The sequence below is a fragment of the Gossypium arboreum genome, chromosome 10, assembly GCF_025698485.1.
Source record: "Gossypium arboreum isolate Shixiya-1 chromosome 10, ASM2569848v2, whole genome shotgun sequence".
NCBI classification, from domain to species: Eukaryota; Viridiplantae; Streptophyta; class Magnoliopsida; order Malvales; family Malvaceae; genus Gossypium; species Gossypium arboreum.
In genome coordinates, this window is record NC_069079.1 from 117,833,008 (window position 1) to 117,851,303 (window position 18,296).

Consider the following 18,296-nt stretch of genomic DNA (forward strand, 5'->3'; position numbering starts at 1 on the left):
ATTTTTGCACCAAAGAAAAATAAAAGTAAATATTAACTTACTAATTATCTAATGTTTTAACTAATACTAATTAGTATTACATGATTGAATCGTAATATGAAAAGACAACTTGTATTAATATATTAACCTAAACATGTCATTAGTCTAATCGGAAATAAGCAAACCAATTAAAAAACTAATATGATGCCTATCAAGTCCAACTGGGGAGATGCTTTGTCTTGAGCATCGAAGTTAATAACTCTCAAAAGATAGAGACATAGATGTGACTGATTGGACTGACAGTACATTGAATAGGACCCATAAAGAATAGATCATGAATCTGTTTATGGATTTATTCACTTGTGACATTCATAGTGTGGCATACCTTAATATTGAGTAGATGATGGATTATGTATGTGCGACTTATATACTTTGATGTAAGTAAAAGCCTTAGTTCAAATAAATAAGGAACCGAAAGCTGGTGTGTTGAGTATATGACTTCTGCAGTATGTAGCATCATTCACAATAGTGAAATTCATAGCTCAAGAAATGGGTAAATGATATCCTCTCATTGGCATTACATGATAAATGAAAAGTAAACGTGACCACGGGTCGTTTATCTTTGTGATAAATAACTTAATTACTAGTTGATAGTAATTGACTTTTTATGAAAGAAGATGTAATGGTTACCATGAGATAAAATATAATCATATTGACAGAACGAATTTATCCCAAATAGATTAAGGATACCCTATAATGTAACACACTTATGACAAAGCCATTTGACAAGCACTAATCGAGTAGTTTTCGTAATAGTATGTAACTAGAGAGAGCTCAGTCACGATACTATAGTGGAATAACTTTGTGACTAAATGAGTTTATAATTAATAGGTGAAAAATTGGAATTTAATTATAAATCATTTGAGTCCTAATTACATATGCCCAATCAGTCCATTCGTAACTCGTTGAAACTATAAATGAATTGCTTATAGAATCAAATGAACAAAATGGATAGAAATGATAAAGTTAGAGAAATGTGTTATATTCGAGAATTAATATAATTTCTCACTAAGTATGGAAATTACTTATTAATTAATTATGTTTTTAAATTATTATTTAATAAAAGAATTGAAATTCAAAATGAATTTAAAGTAATTGATCATTGTGAATCCGTTGAATATGAAAATTAAATATATTTTCTAATAAATTCTTTGACAAGAAAGTTGTCATGAAGTTAAAGGAATTAAAATTTGGTTGAGAAATTTGTTTAATTGAGAAATTAATTTATTTAGAAAATAATATTTAACTTGGGAAATAAAAAAACATATACTAGGTTGGAATAAATTATAAAGTGTTGTATTAAAAGTCTAAGAAGCACATATAATTGGTTATTGTGAATCCGTTAAATGTAGAAATTAAATATATTTTCTTATAGATTTTTTATGGTAATATTGTCATGATTTTAGTAGAATTAGAATTAGGTTGAGATCATTATTTTATTGAAAAATTAATTAATTTAATTTAATAAATAAAATTTATTTTAAAAATAGAAAAACATGTATTAAATTGGATTAAATTATAAAGTGTGGATTAAAAGTTTAGGAAACACATATAATTGGACCTAACACAAGAGAGGCCCCTATCTCCATCATAATACATATGAGGGGAGACATACTCTATTAGAAGCCGCTCTCTCCTAGTTCAACTGGAAGATTGGTTTCTCTATTAAATAAATATTATTTGTATTCTACTAATACAATTAAGGTTTCACTTTTTCTCCCTATAAATAAATAACACCGATCGAGCTAAAAAAACAATAAGAAGATATACAAAACTTAAGAGATATTGCTATTCTGCTCTAAAATAGTCAGAATTTATTTCTAAGCATAAATTATATTTTTTGGAATAACAATTCTATCGGTTTCTATAAAAGAGAGATTTACTTTTCTATTAAAAGTAAGAAATTTTTGTTTTGATTATGTATTTAATTTGAAATTGTTCGGGCCCACAGTTGAAGCGATTCGTAGTACAAGAATAGCAGAGAAGGTCATTCAGTTGAAAGCCGAGAATGCCAATGATCTATCTTGCTTAAAGCACATGTATTATTTCAGGAAAATGTTTATTTCTATAAATATCATAAATTGTCCTCAGTTTTCAAAACTTTATAATTTTTCGTTTTCGAACTGGATTTTTTCCAACCCTATATATTTTCTATGATTTGTCAAAAAATTTTGAGATCTTTCTAAATTTGTTTGAAAATTGTATTTTATCCCTTTTTGTGTTTTATGTATTTTATAAAAAATAAATATTTTTAAAATTCTAGGATTTTGTTAGACCTAAAAATATAAAGATGAAGTGAATTGGTATTTTAAAAATCTTTACAAACTTTTCTGAATGATAATGAAATGAAAGAAAAGCTTGAATAATTCAATTTATAGTGATTCGGCCCTAATTGCCTACCTTCACTACCTTAGTATACACCAATTAAAGATTTCCCAATTCACTATAGGAATTGATAGCTTTCAAGGAGGAGATATAACCTTTACAACACTATCTTCTTCTTAAAGCTTAGATAGAACCTATCTTCCTAGTTTTTATTGCTAACTAAAATCCTTCTTAGTTTTTGTTGAGTATGCCTCATATTTCAGTCAAATAAGAGATTGCTTGCAAGTCAAGTTAAACAAAAACATATTTTCTTTCTAGAAGATTTAATATTTATTAGTATAATATATTTAACATGTATTAGCATAATTTATTTGACCTACGATTATAGCCTATAAATAGGCTCTTTTACAACCTTAGAAAATATACCCATTAGATATTAGAACTCATAACACTTTTGCAGAATTTTGTGTTTATGTTTTGAGAGTTTTTTATTTTTAGGTTTTAGGGTTTAGTTTTATCTTCATCTCTTTTACTCTTCGTTCTTTTGCCATTGTAGTAAAATTATTTTTGCCCGTGGTTTTTATCCTCTTTGGAGGTGTTTTTCTACGTTAAATTTGTGTGTTCAATTTTTCAATTTCTTTCGCTATTTTTACTTGTTCGTTGCTTAACCGAGTCGATCCCTAACAAGTGGCATTAGAGCTAGTTCAATTCCATAGATCAGCCTGTTCAGAGATAGCAACAACAAGGTTTGACATTGAGATATTCGATGGTGTCACAAATTTCAATTTGTAGTAAGTTTGGATGATGGTAATTCTTGTTCAGATTGGCCTGAAAAAGGTTGTTACCAGGAAAAAGCCTGAGAATCTAGATCAGTCAGAATGGGAAGAGCTTGATGAAAAGGTCATGTCTGCAATCCAGTTTTGCCTCGCTAATAGGGTATTACAGGAGGTATTGATGGAGAAGACATTATTCGCCTTGTGGAAAATGTTAGAAACTATTTATGCGACTAAGTCTATGGCTAATCGTTTAGTGTTGAAACAAAGTCTATTTGTGTTTCGCATGAACGAATGTGAACTTCTTAAAGATCACATCAATCAATTCATTACCCTTTTAATGATTTAAAAAACGTTGAGATTCAGATTGACGATAAAGATCAGACTATGCTATTATTTTGTTCTTTACCCTGTTCATACAAATCTTTCAGGGAGACCTTAATTTATAGCAGAGACAAACTCTCATTTGAGGATGTAGAGGGTCATTTGTTAAGTAAAGACAAACTCGGCAATGAGTTTGGTTCGATAGTAAGGTAGATAGGCAAGCTTTCCTTTTGGTAGCAATAAGAAGTGAGGTAAAAGGTGTCGCTATTGTAAGAAGTTGGGTCACGTCAAAGCATATTGTTATAAACTATTAAATAAAAGGGCTGCTTAGAGTAACGAGGAAGGTGTAGCTGGTGCTAATTTGGCCAACGAAAGCGGTGATGATTTCTTGTTAGTGTCAACGAGTGAAAGCTTCGAGCTTACGTCCGAGTGGATCCTAGATTTGGGATGTTATTGTAACAGCCCAATTTCAGTGAAATCGGAATAGTGGTTTCGAGACCACAAATCCGAGGCCAAAAAATGAAATTATTTAAATTTCATAAAATGATAGGTGTTATGCTAGGAATATTGCATGAAAATTTTTATCGAAAAATTTTATCAATTATGTGTCTAATTGCAAAAAGGACTAAATTGAATAAAATGTCAAAGTTGAATTCTAGTAGTTATAAGGATTAAATAGCTATAGAAATTGAAAGTCACCATGGTTGAGTGCTATAATTTTATGATGAAATAGAATTAAATTAAAGCTTTAATTTGTTTATGAGATGATTTTATTAGGTAATTTCAATAGAAATTAATTTTTGGGACCTAATTGTGAAAATGCTTGGAATTAAAGTCTATTGCTGAAATTCTGATTCCTAAAGGTTGTACACTAGTTTAAGGTGATAGAATAAAATGTTAATTGAGAAAAATCAGCTCAATTGAGAGGCTAATTGAGTAGGGACGAAATTATCATTTATTAAAAGCTTAGGGAAAAATGGTAATAAATGACTTATGCAAAAACAGTTTGGACAGCAGCAGTAGACTAACTTTGAAAAATCACCATAAATTGTAGAAATCGAATTAGAAGATGAAAAAAATATTGAAATAAATCTTATTGAGTCTAGTTTCTCATAGAAGAAATAATGTAAACAAAGGATTTGTAAATTTTGAGATATAATGAATTTTGTGAGACAAGATTAGAATGAATTAGGGTTCCCCTGTTCTGACTTTGAAAAATCATAAAAAAATTTAAGAAAAACAATTATGGGCTTAAATTTATATGTCTAGAATCCTTAATGAGTCTATTTTTAAGAGAAACAAATGAGAACATTATTTGAATTCTGTATGAAGAGATAATTAATTTTTAGTGAAGAAGGGTCAGAACTGTCGACAGCAGAATAGGGGTGACTTTAAAGAATAAACTGTACTTATTGGATAAACCAAAAATTCTGAAAATTTTATGGTAAAAAGATATATGAGTCTAGTTTCAGGAAAAATTAACGGATCTTAGTTTGGAGTTCCGTAGCTCAAGTTATAAATAATTTAGTGACTATGACTCAAGTAGACAGCTTTGAATGAACTATAAATAATAGTTGAATTATAGAGAATGTTGCATATGAACATGAAATGTATTAAATTGATAATTAAATTTATTTATTTAGATCCGGAAGATTCAAATACTGAAGCTAGATCAAGGAAAGGAAAAAGTTCGGGATTAGTAGATTTTACTGTTTACAAACAAGTATCAAGGTAAGTTCGTAACTTGAATTATATTCTTAAATGCTTGAAATGCATGTTTTGATATGAATATGATTTGAATGTTCATTATATGGAAATTTATGAAACATTGATATATTTGATAAAATGGGAAGAAATCTCGGTTGAATGAAAGGAAAATTCGATGGATCTCGAAAAGGAATTGACGGTAAAAGGATCTAGCCTGGACGGGTGATCCTATCTGATATAGCCCTCCAAGAATATGTGGAAAATGGATTTAGCCCGGACGGTAATCCGAATTAGGGTCTCAATTTAGCCTCGACTGGTAATTGGATCCAAGCTCATTAGAGTAATTGTCGTTGCAGGATTTAGCCTGGACCGGTAATCCCGACAATACTCTATGAGTTTATATTGCGAGATTTAGCTCGGACTAGTAATCCCGCTGCAAGGTTGAGGTTCGCGGGAGTGTGCTCTCTGAAATGGAAATGTGCACACATGAATATGAATTGACGGACCCGGAATTGTATACTAAAAGTGTACCTCTGAAAATCTATCGAAATTCCAAGAAATTCAACGGAATAAATATAAAAAAATAATAGAGTACATCAATTATGATATATATTATTATTGACACATGGAAATTATTGTACTAACTTGAATGTTAAGTTGTGCATATTAGGGTAATAATGCATTGAATGGTGTTTATTGTATTGTATTGAAAATATTAGGTAAGTATAATTCTTGTTACATGAGCTTACTAAGCACAAAGTGCTTACCCCGTTTCCTTTTTCCCTATTTTGTAGTGTTAAGAGCTCGGAGGTCGGATTTGGTCGGAGACACATCACACTATCAACCTCAGGATTTCGGTATATAAAGAAACTTTATTTTGGAAATCAATGGCATGTATAAGCTAACAAAGTAAATGTTAACGTGAAATGAATGTAAAGTTAGCCATTAGTATGGTTAACAAACCTGGTTTTAGATATGTGATGACGTTATCTTATAAATATGCATGAATTTATCTTGAAAATATGTTGAATTGGTTTGGTTGATGTGGATTGGTCTCGATTTAATATTGCAGGGAAGGTTAGATATTTATAAAGGGACTATATTGAATATAAAAAAAATTTAATTCAGAACTCCTAATGCCTCGTACCCTATTCCAAAGAATGAATACGGGTAGGGTATTACATTTATTGGTATCGAGCTACGGTTTAGCTGGTTCTAGGACCGATGTAGCAAATACGGATTAGCTATACATGCCATTTAAATTATTATTGATAGTGTGATATCTCCGACCATTTAAAATGTGTTTTTCTTATAGTAATGTCATCCCACCGAGCTCAATCTGAGGAAGTCGGGAGTCATGCTCCGCTTCAATACAAAGAGAAGAAACTAGCGAGAAGGCCCGAGACAGAGGGTCGAGGGAGGAGACAAAACACCTTCTTTCAAATGATGAATGAATGGTTTAATCAATACTTAAGAACTAACCTCAGAGTGCAGCAAGTTCAAGCTCCCCTTCTACTCCTCCACCGGTTCTCGAGATCCCACAAGGTATGTGTACTAAATCACGAAAAGGAAAGCTCCAGAGATAAAATTGAAAATATGGGTAGAAAAATTTCGAAAGCAGAGCTTGATGATGATTCGAATGGGCTGAATTCGTTAGAAAACACTACTCGGGTTCGGAGGAATTATCTTGTACACCGAAGAATGTTTGAAATGTGCCGTCTCACTGCTAAAAGACACAGCTTACCATTGGTGGAATACTAAAGCTTCAGTTGTTCAAAGAAGAAATTACACGGGATTCTTTCGATCGAGTTCGAAAAAAATATATCACCAGAGGTTTCTCGATCGTAAAAGAAAAAATTTCTTGAGTTGAAACAGGGTAATAGATCAGTATCTGAATATGAAAGAGAATTTGTTCGATTGAGTAAATATGCTCGAGAATGGGTACAATCAATTGAAATGTGTAAATGATTCAAGAAGGGTTAAATGAAGACATTAAACTCTCGATCGAATTCTTGAAATTCGAGAGTTTGCTACATTGGCGAGAGAGCTTATAAAGCGTAAGAATTGAGCAAAGAAAAGAAACAGTGAGAGGAAGCTCGAATTTTAGTAAAAGACCGATGGGAAAATCCCAGTTTTCTGCTTCAAAGAAATTGAAGAAGTATCAGAATCGTTCTACTTCAGCCATTGGGTATTCGAGCAAAGAGCGAGGTTCTCAACGCACTAATCCAAGGCCTTCTACTCCATCAGTGACCAGTGTTGGCAGTGTTGGCACTCCTAAACCGAGATGCCAGTACTGTAATAAAGCTCATTTTGGTGAATGTCGATTAAAGAGCGGGGCTTGTTACCGATGTGGTTCTTTTGACCATTTCCTCAGAGATTGTCCGAAGGGGTGAAAAGAAGTGAACAGATATCGGTCGAGTAATCTAGTTTCGAGAGGTAGACCACCTCGACCATCCGGTAATGTCAGTGGTAGTCGAGGAGCTACAAAAGATACTGCAGGTAGGCCTGAGGCACGAGCACCTGCTAGGACATATGCCATTCGTGCCAGAGAAGATGCCTCAGCACCCGATGTTATTACTGGTACATTTTCTTTACTTGATACTGATATTACTGCATTGATTGATCCTGGTTCTACGCATTCATATATATGTGTTAAACTTGCAATTATTAAAAATTTATTTGTTGAACCTATTGAATTTATGGTTAAAGTCTCGAACCCCCTGGGCCAGTCTGTGTTGGTGGATAAAATTTGTAAAAATTGTCCAATAATGGTAAGAGGTTATTGTTTCTACCGATTTGATGTTACCGCCATTTGATGAATTTGACGTGATATTGGGCATGGATTGGTTAACCCAAAGATGATGCGTAATAAATTGTAGAAAAAATATATTGTGCTAAAATGTCGAATGGTGAGTTGCTCGGGTTAAATCTGATCGATGTAAGGGTTATCGATATGATTTCGTAATGGCGAGACAGAGGTATGTCAAAAAAGGGTATGATGCTTACTTGGCTTATGTACTTGACACCAAAGTAACTGAGTCAAAAATACAGACAGTTCCAGTGGTATGTGAATTTTCCGATGTGTTTCCAGAAAAATTACCAGGATTGCCACCAGAAAAAGAAGTGGAATTTTCTATAGATTTGATTCCGGGAACTACTCCGATCTCCATAGCTCCATATCGTATGGCTCCTACAGAATTAAAGGAGTTAAAGACACAGTTGCAAGAACTTGTTGACAGGGGTTTTGTCTAACCGAGTCATTTACCTTGGGGTGCTCCGGTTCTGTTTGTGAAAAAGAAAGATGGGTCTTTGAGATTGTGTATCGACTACCGGCAGCTTAATAAAGTAACCATAAAGAATAAGTACCCGTTACCGGATTGATGATTTATTTGATCACCGAAAGGTGCTATCAGTGTTTTCAAAGATTGATCTTCGATCGTTATTATCGCCACGGTAAAGGAGTCGATGTGCCAAAATAGCCTTTAGAACCGGTATGGGCATTATGAGTTTCTAGTTATGCCGTTTGGGCTAACTAATGCACCGCAGATTCATGGATTTGATGAACCGGATATTCGCACCGTATTTAGACAGATTTGTAGTAGTATTCATTGATGATATTTTGGTTTATTCTGGATGAAGAAGAACATGCGAACATTTGAGAATTGTGTTGCAAATTCTACGAGAGAAGCGCTTATATGCTAAATTCAAGAAAGGTGAATTTTGGCTTCAAGAAGTGGGTTTTCTTGGACACATTGTATCTACCGAAGGCATCGGGTAGATCCAAGTAAAATATCGCCTATTGTCAATTGGAATCCACCAAGAATGTATCCGGGTTAGAAGTTTCTTGGGTTTAGCTGGTTATTATCGGAGATTTGTACAGGGATTCTCTATGATAGCTTCTCCAATGACTCGATTATTGTAGAAAGATGTAAAGTTCAAGTGGACTGATGAATGTCAACAAAGTTTCAACCGATTGAAAGACCTATTAACAAAAGCACCTGTATTAATGCAGCCTGAACTGAGTAAAGAATTTGTTATTTATAGTGATGCCTCATTAAATGGTTTAGGTTGTGTTTTGATGCAAGAAGGTAAAGTAATAGCCTATGCTTCAAGACAACTTAAACCACATGAAAGAAATTGCCCAGTACATGATCTTGAATTAGCTGCTATTGTATTTGCACTGAAGATATGGCGGCATTACTTGTACGGTGAGAAATGTCATATTTATACTGATCATAAAAGCTTGAAATATTTGATGACACAGAAAGATTTGAATTTGAGACAGCGCAGGTGGCTTGAACTGATAAAGGACTATGATTTGATTATTGATTACCATCCGGGTAAGGCTAATGTTGTAGCTGATGCTTTGAGCCGGAAATCTCTATTTGCTCTACGAGCTATGAATACCAGATTATCATTGACTGATGATGGTTCAATCCTAGCAGAATTAAGAGCTAAACCGAAATTTTTACAGCAAATATGTGAAGCTCAGAAGAATGATAAGAAGTTACAAGTTAAACGGGCACAGTGTGAGTCAGGTAATGATTCTGAATTTCAGATTGGTTCTGATGGTTGTTTATTATTCAGAGGTAGGTTATGTGTACCTCAGAATTCAGAGCTCATACAGAAGATTCTACACGAGGCTCACAGCGGTATTATGTCTGTACATCCGGGGAGTAATAAAATGTATAATGATCTGAAAAAGATGTACTTGTGGTCGGGAATGAAACGTGATATCTCTGAGTTTGTATCAAGGTGTTTAATATGTCAACAAGTTAAAGCTGAACATCAGGTACCTTCGGGGTTACTTCATCCAATTACTATACTAGAATGGAAATGGGAAAGAATCACTATGGATTTTGTATCGGGGCTACCTTTGTCTCCGAGGAAAAAAGATGCTATTTGGGTGATTGTTGACCGATTAACAAAGTCAGCTCACTTTATTCCGGTACGTATGGATTATTCTTTAGATAAACTAGTTTGAATCAGACATATCCGAGATTGTCGCTACATGGAGTGCCTGTCTCCATTATATCGATAGAGATCCCTGCTTTACGCCTCGCTTTTGGGACAAATTGCAAGAAGCCTTGGGTACTCGGTTGTATTTCAAAGACCTTGCATTTCATCCTCGCATGATGGTCAATCTGAACGTGTAATTCAAGTATTGGAAGATATGTCTGATGTTGTATACTAGAGTTTGAAGGTAATTGGGAGAGGTATCTACCTTTGATTGAATTTGCTTACAATAACAGCTTATTAGTCTAGTATTAAAATGGCTCCGTATGAAGCTTTGTATGGTAGAAAATGCGTAACACCGTTATATTGGATGAGCTTAGTGAAAGGAAGATACATGGGGTTGATTTGATCCCGAAATGAAAGAAAAGTAAAGGTTATTCGGGATAGTCTAAAAGCGACTTCGATCGTCAAAAATCATATGCCGACCTTAAACGAAAAGAGATTGAATTTCAAGTCGGTGACAAGGTATTTCTGAAAGTGTCTCCTTGGAAGAAAGTCCTCCGATTCGGTCGAAAGGGTAAACTGAGTCCAAGATTTATCGGGCCTCATGAAATCATAGAAAGAATTGACCAGTCGCTTATCGATTGGCATTACCACCGGAACTTGATAGAATCCATAATGTTTTTCATGTATCTATGTTACGGCGATACCGATCAGATCCTTCACATGTTATTTCTCCGACAGAAGTAGAGATTCAACCGGATATGACTTACAGTGAAGAACCGGTCAAGATATTGGCACGGGAGACAAAAGAGCTTAGAAATGAAAAGATAAATATGGTGAAAGTATTGTGGCAAAAGCACGGGATTGAGGAAGTGACATGGGAACCGGAGGAGGCAATGAGGAAACAATACCCAAACCTCTTTACTGGTAAGATTTTCGAGGACGAAAATCCTTAAAGGGGGTAGAGTTGTAATGGCCTAAATTCAAGGTTATCGGAACAATGGTTTCGTAACCATAGATCCGATTTAAAGACAAATTTATTTCAATATTTTTGCTTGAAAATTGATATGATAGGAAAATCGTATGAAAATATTGATAGAAAAATTTTACCAATTTAGTAATTAGATAGAAAAAGAAATTATTGAAGAAATTGGGTAAAAACAAGGTATCGAGACCTCTATCTCGTAAAATCGAGTCAAAAATAATTTTATAAATATTTATGAAATGTTATTAATGTGGTATTAAAATTTCGTTAGGAAATTTTAATGTTTGGGTAGTCAATTAAATGAAAAGGACTAAATTGTAATAGGTGTAAAAGTTGCTAGAGTGATTAAATAGCTTAAGAGTCTAATGCGAAAGGATTTAAAAGGAAATTAGACCCAAAATTTATTTGGACTGGACGGCAAGGGTATGAAATCAGCAGAAAAATTGATAAATTAAGGGTAAAATTGGAATATTGCAAAATTAACTAAATAAAGATAGGACTAAATAGAAAATATCTAGATTTCTCTTCATTTCTCTTCAATTCCAGCAGCTAAAAACGCCATAGGAGGGTTCTATAAGCTTATATTTTATAATTTTTGCACCAAGTGAGTTAATCCTTGCCTTTTTCTTGTAATTTTTGTGTTTCTAAGACTTTTACAACTAGGTCCTACTATTAAATTCATTAGTTTTTGATTTCATGGATGAAATTGAAAGTCACCATGGTTGAGTGCTGTAATTTTATGATGAAATAGAATTAAATTAAAGCTTTAATTTGTTTATGAGATGATTTTATTAGGTAATTTCAATAGAAATTAATTTTTGGGACCTAATTGTGAAAATGCTTGGAATTAAAGTCTATTGCTGAAATTCTGATTCCTAAAGGTTGTAAACTAGTTTAAGATGATAGAATAAAATTTTAATTGAGAAAAATCAGCTCAATTGAGAGGCTAATTGAGTAGAGACGAAATTATCATTTATTAAAAGCTTAGGGGAAAAATGGTAATAAACAGCTTGCACAAAAACAGTTTGGACAGCAGCAGTAGACTAACTTTGAAAAATCACCATAAATTGTAGAAATCGAATTAGAAGATGAAAAAAATATGGAATTAAATCTTATTGAGTCTAGTTTCTTATAGAAGAAATAGTGTAAGCAATGGATTTGTAAATTTTGAGATATAATGAATTTTGTGAGACAAGGTCAGAATGAATTCGGGTTCCCCTGTTCTGACTTTGAAAAATCATAAAAAAATTTAAGAAAAAAAATTATGGACTTAAATTTATATGTCTAGAATCCTTAATGAGTCTATTTTTAAGAGAAATAAATGAGAACATTATTTGAATTCTGTATGAAGAGATAATTAATTTTTAGTGAAGAAGGGTCAGAACTGTCGACAGCAGAATAGGGGTGACTTTAAAGAATAAACTGTACTTATTGGCTAAACTAAAAATTCTGAAAATTTTATGGTAAAAATATATATGAGTCTAGTTTCAGGGAAAATTAACGGATCTTAATTTTGAGTTTCATAGCTCAAGTTATAAATAATTTAGTGACTATGACTCAAGTAGACAGCTTTGAATGAACTATAAATAATAGTTGAATTATAGAGAATATTGCATATGAACATGAAATGTATTAAATTGATAATTAAATTTATTTATTTAGACCCGGAAGATTCAAATACGAAGCTAGATCGAGGAAAGGAAAAAGTTCGGGATTAGTAGATTTTTACTGCTTACAAACAAGTATCAAGGTAAGTTCGTAACTTGAATTATATTCTTAAATGCTTGAAATGCATGTTTTGATATGAATATGATTTGAATGTTCATTATATGGAAATTTATGAAACATTGATATATTTGATAAAATGGGAAGAAATCCCAGTTGAATGAAAGGAAAATTCGATGGATCTCTCAAAAGGAATTGACGGTAAAAGGATCTAGCCGGACGGGTGATCCTATCTGATATAGCCCTCCAAGAATATGTGTAAAATGGATTTAGCCGGACGGGTAATCCAAATTAGGTCTGAATTTAGCCTCGGACTGTAATTCAGATCCAAGCTCATTAGAGTAATTGTCGTTGTGGGATTTAGCCTGGACTGGTAATCCCGACAATACTCTATGAGTTTATATTGTAGGGGATTTAGCCTGGACTGGTAATCCCGCTACAAGGTTGAGGTTCGCGGGAGTGTGCTCTCTAAAATGGAAATGTGCGCACATGAATATGAATTGACGGACCCGGAATTGTACACTAAAAGTGTACCTCTGAAAATCCATCGAAATTCCGAGAAATTCAACGAGATAAATATAAAAAAATAATAGAGTACATCAATTATGATATATTATTATTATTAACACATGGAAATTATTGTACTAACTTGAATGTTGAGTTGTGCATATTAGGGTAATAATGCATTGAATGGTATTTATTGTATTGTATTGAAAATATTAGGTAAGTATAATTCTTTTTACATGAGCTTACTAAGCACAAAGTGCTTACCCCGTTTCCTTTTTCCCTATTTTGTAATGTTAAGAGCTCAGAGGTCGGATTTGGTCGGAGACACATCACACTATCAACCTCAGGATTTCGGTATATAAAGAAACTTTATTTTGGAAATCAATGGCATTTATAAGCTCACAAAGTAAATGTTAACGTGAAATGAATGTAAAGTTAGCCATTAGTATGGTTAACAAACCTGGTTTTAGATATGTGATGACGTTATCTTACAAATATGCATGAATCTATCTTGAAAATATGTTGAATTGATTTGGTTGATGTGGATTGGTCTCGATTTAATATTGCAGGGAAGGTTAGATATTTATAAAGGGCTATATTGAATATAAAAAAATTTAATTCAGAACTCCTAATGCCTCGCACCTATTCCAATGAATACAGGTAGGGGTATTACACGTATAATTAAGTTAAGCATGTAAATGTGTTAAATTGGTTGTTAAACTATGGCCATCATGTCTTGTATTTGGTAAGTACATATAATGAACAATTATTGATTTGTGACTTATATAAATGATGAAATGGTGCATGAATCTGTTTGAATATTGATTTCCGATTGGACAGGTGATTACCTTGAATATGAGATCTTGCTTATGTTGCAATAAAAGTTGTCCCTAAAGGATTAGCTTTTGATCTCATTATGAAAAGGAAATGTATCCTGAAAGGGTAATACTTGAAAAGGACTTATGTACCCAAATGGTACAACTTGTAAAGGCTATGTACACTTTGTGTGTACACTTGGAAAGGTTAGGTATACTTTGTGTATACCATATGAAAAGGAAAGGTATACTTTGTGTGTACCACTTGGAAAGGGATGTACACATCAAGTGTACAACTGAAAAAGGAAAGGTCTATCAGAAATTCAATAATTCAACGATAACGACATACACAGTGATATAAAGAGAAATGGCAAGATGAGCTTATCTATGCATTTTAGTATTTTTGGAAACTAATCAATTGGTTGAATGAATGTGTATAGACCTGATTTGCTAATTGACTAAATTAAAGGATATATTACTTAATATGTGTATTACTTGATAAACATGAATGGTAAGTGTATTTTGGTTATATGAACTTACTAAGTAATAATGCTTACTAGGTTTATTTTTCCCTATTTTATAGTGATCAATACTCGTGAAGGTTGGATTTGGGATCAGAGTTATCATCACACTATCAATCCCTTGATTTTGGTATAAACATTAAACTTATTTTGATATAATGGCATGTATAAACTAATGTAGACAAGTAATACTTAAAAATGTTGGTTTGTAATCTAGCCATTGGAATGGCTAGTATTGTATGTTTAAATGATTATATGGTATGGTATTGTGTCATGAGTTGTTTTTGGGTTAATCAAGATAAGTAAAACCATCCATGAACATAAATTGTCAAATTTTAGGTAAGAATAACTTTAGAAGCATGATTGAAAATAGGAACATATTAATTTGAATATTGAAAATTGGTTGAAATGGATGGTATAGACTTGTAAGTTTTCATGCAGGAAAATGGTTAAGTTTGGGTGGGAAATAGGGCTAGGAAATGACTTTATTTCGTCCACAGGTAAATCACACGGGCATATGTCTAGGCCGTGTGTGACACACGAACAGCCCACAGGCGTGTGAAATGACCGTGTGTCTCCTGCATCCTTAAATACGAAGTCAGGATAATACACGAGCAAAAGACACGGCCGTGTGTCTTGGTCGTGTGAAGGACACGGGTTTCAAGCATGGTAGTGTGTCAAAATCATGTGAAAATGGCTTAAAAATGGTGAAAAATCAGTTTACCACATGGCCTAGCCACATGGGCGTGTGCCCAGGCTGTGTACCCCTTTGATGCTTAAGAAATTGCAAGTCAGAATTCCACACGTGCTGGCCACACGGCCATGTCCCAGGCCACACGGGCGTGTGCCCCTATCTTCAAGATAAAATTTCCAAAATTGCCAGTTTAGTTCCGAACCATTTCCAAAGCATGTATTGGGCCCCGTAGGCCCATATTAGGGACTTTATGGTGAAATTTGAAAAGTTTTTATTTGGAATGCAAATTCATAACTCGATTTTGTACAAATGCTAGTGTATAAGTCCGGTAATGCCTCGTAATCCTATTCTGGTGACGGATACAGGTTAGGGGTTTCTTTCCACATGTGACCCAATGAGAATGGTTCTCCACATACAGTTCGATTAAAGGTGGAGTTGTGCACATGAGAAACGATTATCCAGTAAGGGAATTGGTATTGGTACTGTTAAAATTAGGATGCATGATAGGACGATTAGGACACTCTCAGATGTTAGGTATGTACCTCATTTACGAAAGAATATCATCTCTTTGAGTATTTTAGACTTGAAAAGATACAAAATCAACATCAAGTCGAGCGGCATTAAGGTGTCTCGTGGGGTTGTCGTTTTGTTAAAAGGTAAAAGGATCGGCAACCTTTATATTCCGTAAGGTTCTATAGTGACCGGTGAAATCAGACGTCACTTGTTCATTATGGAGTCAAAGTCAACTCATTTAGAGCGAAGACAACTTGCTCATAGGAGGAAAAATGTATAATCGCTTCGTTAAAGAGAGGTTCTCTTTTGGATGCAGCTTTTGAAAAGTTCAAGTACTATGTTCGTGAAAATTAAACTCGGGTTAGTTTTGATTTGACAGTGCACAAGTCGAAGGCTAGAAGTCTTCCAACTTTTAAGCACAGATTCGACTCAGTTAATTCCCTATATAGTTCAAGATAGGCCCGTGGCAGCCTTTGGCAAAGATGGCATTGTGGAAATACGAGTCAAGGTGGAGATTTGTTAAGTATGCCTCATATTTTACTCAAATAAGATCTTGTTTGCAAGTCAAGTTAAATAACATATATTTTCTTTCTAGAAGATTTAGTATTTATTAGTATAATATATTTAGCATTTATTAGCATAATTTAGTTTACCTACGAATTTAGCTTATAAATAGGCTGTAATACCCCTTACCCGAGTTTGACGCCGGAACAGAATACGAGGTATTACCGGACTTAAACACATACAAACATACATTTCCTAGATATGAAATTTTGCTTTAAATTAAAACTTTTCACAATACCTTAATGTCTTTACTATAGGTCTATGGGACCCTGAACACACTTTGGAATTAATACGGGACTAAACTGTGCACTTTAGAAAACTTTGTAAAATTTCAAGCTGACAGGGGCACACGCCCGTGTGGAAGGGCAACACACCTGTGTGCCTATTTAACATGGCCATGTTGAAGGCCTGTGTGACTCACACGGCCTGAGCATATTGGGACACGCCCGTGTCCTTAGCCCGTGCGAATTTATTTTTTATTCAAACTTACAAGGGTTTTCACACGGCTTGGCATACACCCGTGTCCATGACCCGTGTCCCCCACACGGCCATGACACGCCCGTGTCTCATCCCATGTGCAAAAATCTTGACTTTCTGTTTCTGACGTCAGCAACCCCTTAAGGGCACACGGCCATGGTACACGTCTGTGTACTAGGCCGTGTCCTCCACACGATTGGGACACACGGCCGTGTCTCCACCCGTGTGGTTACTACTGGGCATTCTGTTTTGTCAAATTTTAGGTGCAAGAGACACACGGTCTTACCATACGCCCATGGGACAAGTCGTGTGTCACACACGGTCTAGACACACACCCGTGTGGACAAAAATAAAGTTATTTACCAAGCCTTTTTGCCACCCTTACTTGCACCAATCTACAAAGCATCAGCCAAAACCAATCCAAGCATAACACATATAACCAAAACAACTACAACCATGAGAAATTTGTATCAAATGCATTTAATAATAATCAATACTAGCCAACCTTAATGGCCTATACAAAATGAATATCACATCCATATAAGCCAACACTTGTGGCTAAACTAACATGACACTAAACAAAATATCAAGTCCCTATACATGCCATACTTAAAACATTTAAACTAACTATACCAAAAGCTTTAGGTGATAGTGTGATCGATGCCTCCAACATCCCTTGATCCCCGATACTAGCTTGGCGGCATTATAAGAAAATAGAAAGGAGAAGGAGTAAGCATAAAGCTTAGTGAGTTGCATATAAACAAGTAACAACATCAATCATGCATATTATAAATCAACACACATTCTTGAGTGAACAAAGGTAAATACCACTACATGCTTATATATCACAAGTATAAGCCAAAGATTACAATATCATCCCAAAATCATTTCATAGCTAGAACTTACTCATGTCATTCTTACCATCAAGGCAACATAATTGACTCATATCTCATGAGTTTCGAATAAGAACCTGTACCACTCACACCATGATTATATCATTCCATATCATTATCATAAACTTTAAAATAACCCGTGAAACCATTTGGAATACTAAAGGATATCTGACAAGCTTTACACAATAGGGTGAATTGCCGATGCCATGTTCCAAACATAATCTTACACTGGCTCATATGTCGAGGCTGAAGCCATGTCCCAGACATGGTCTTACACTAGCTCTCGTCTCAATATGATGCCATGTCCCAGACATGGTCTTACACTGGCTTTCATAATGTAGCCGATGCCATGTCGCAGACATGGTCTTACACTAACACACATATCAATACCGATGCCATGTCCCAGATATAGTTTTACACTAGCTCTCATTACATTGCCGATGCCATGTTCCAAACATGGTCTTACACTGGCTTT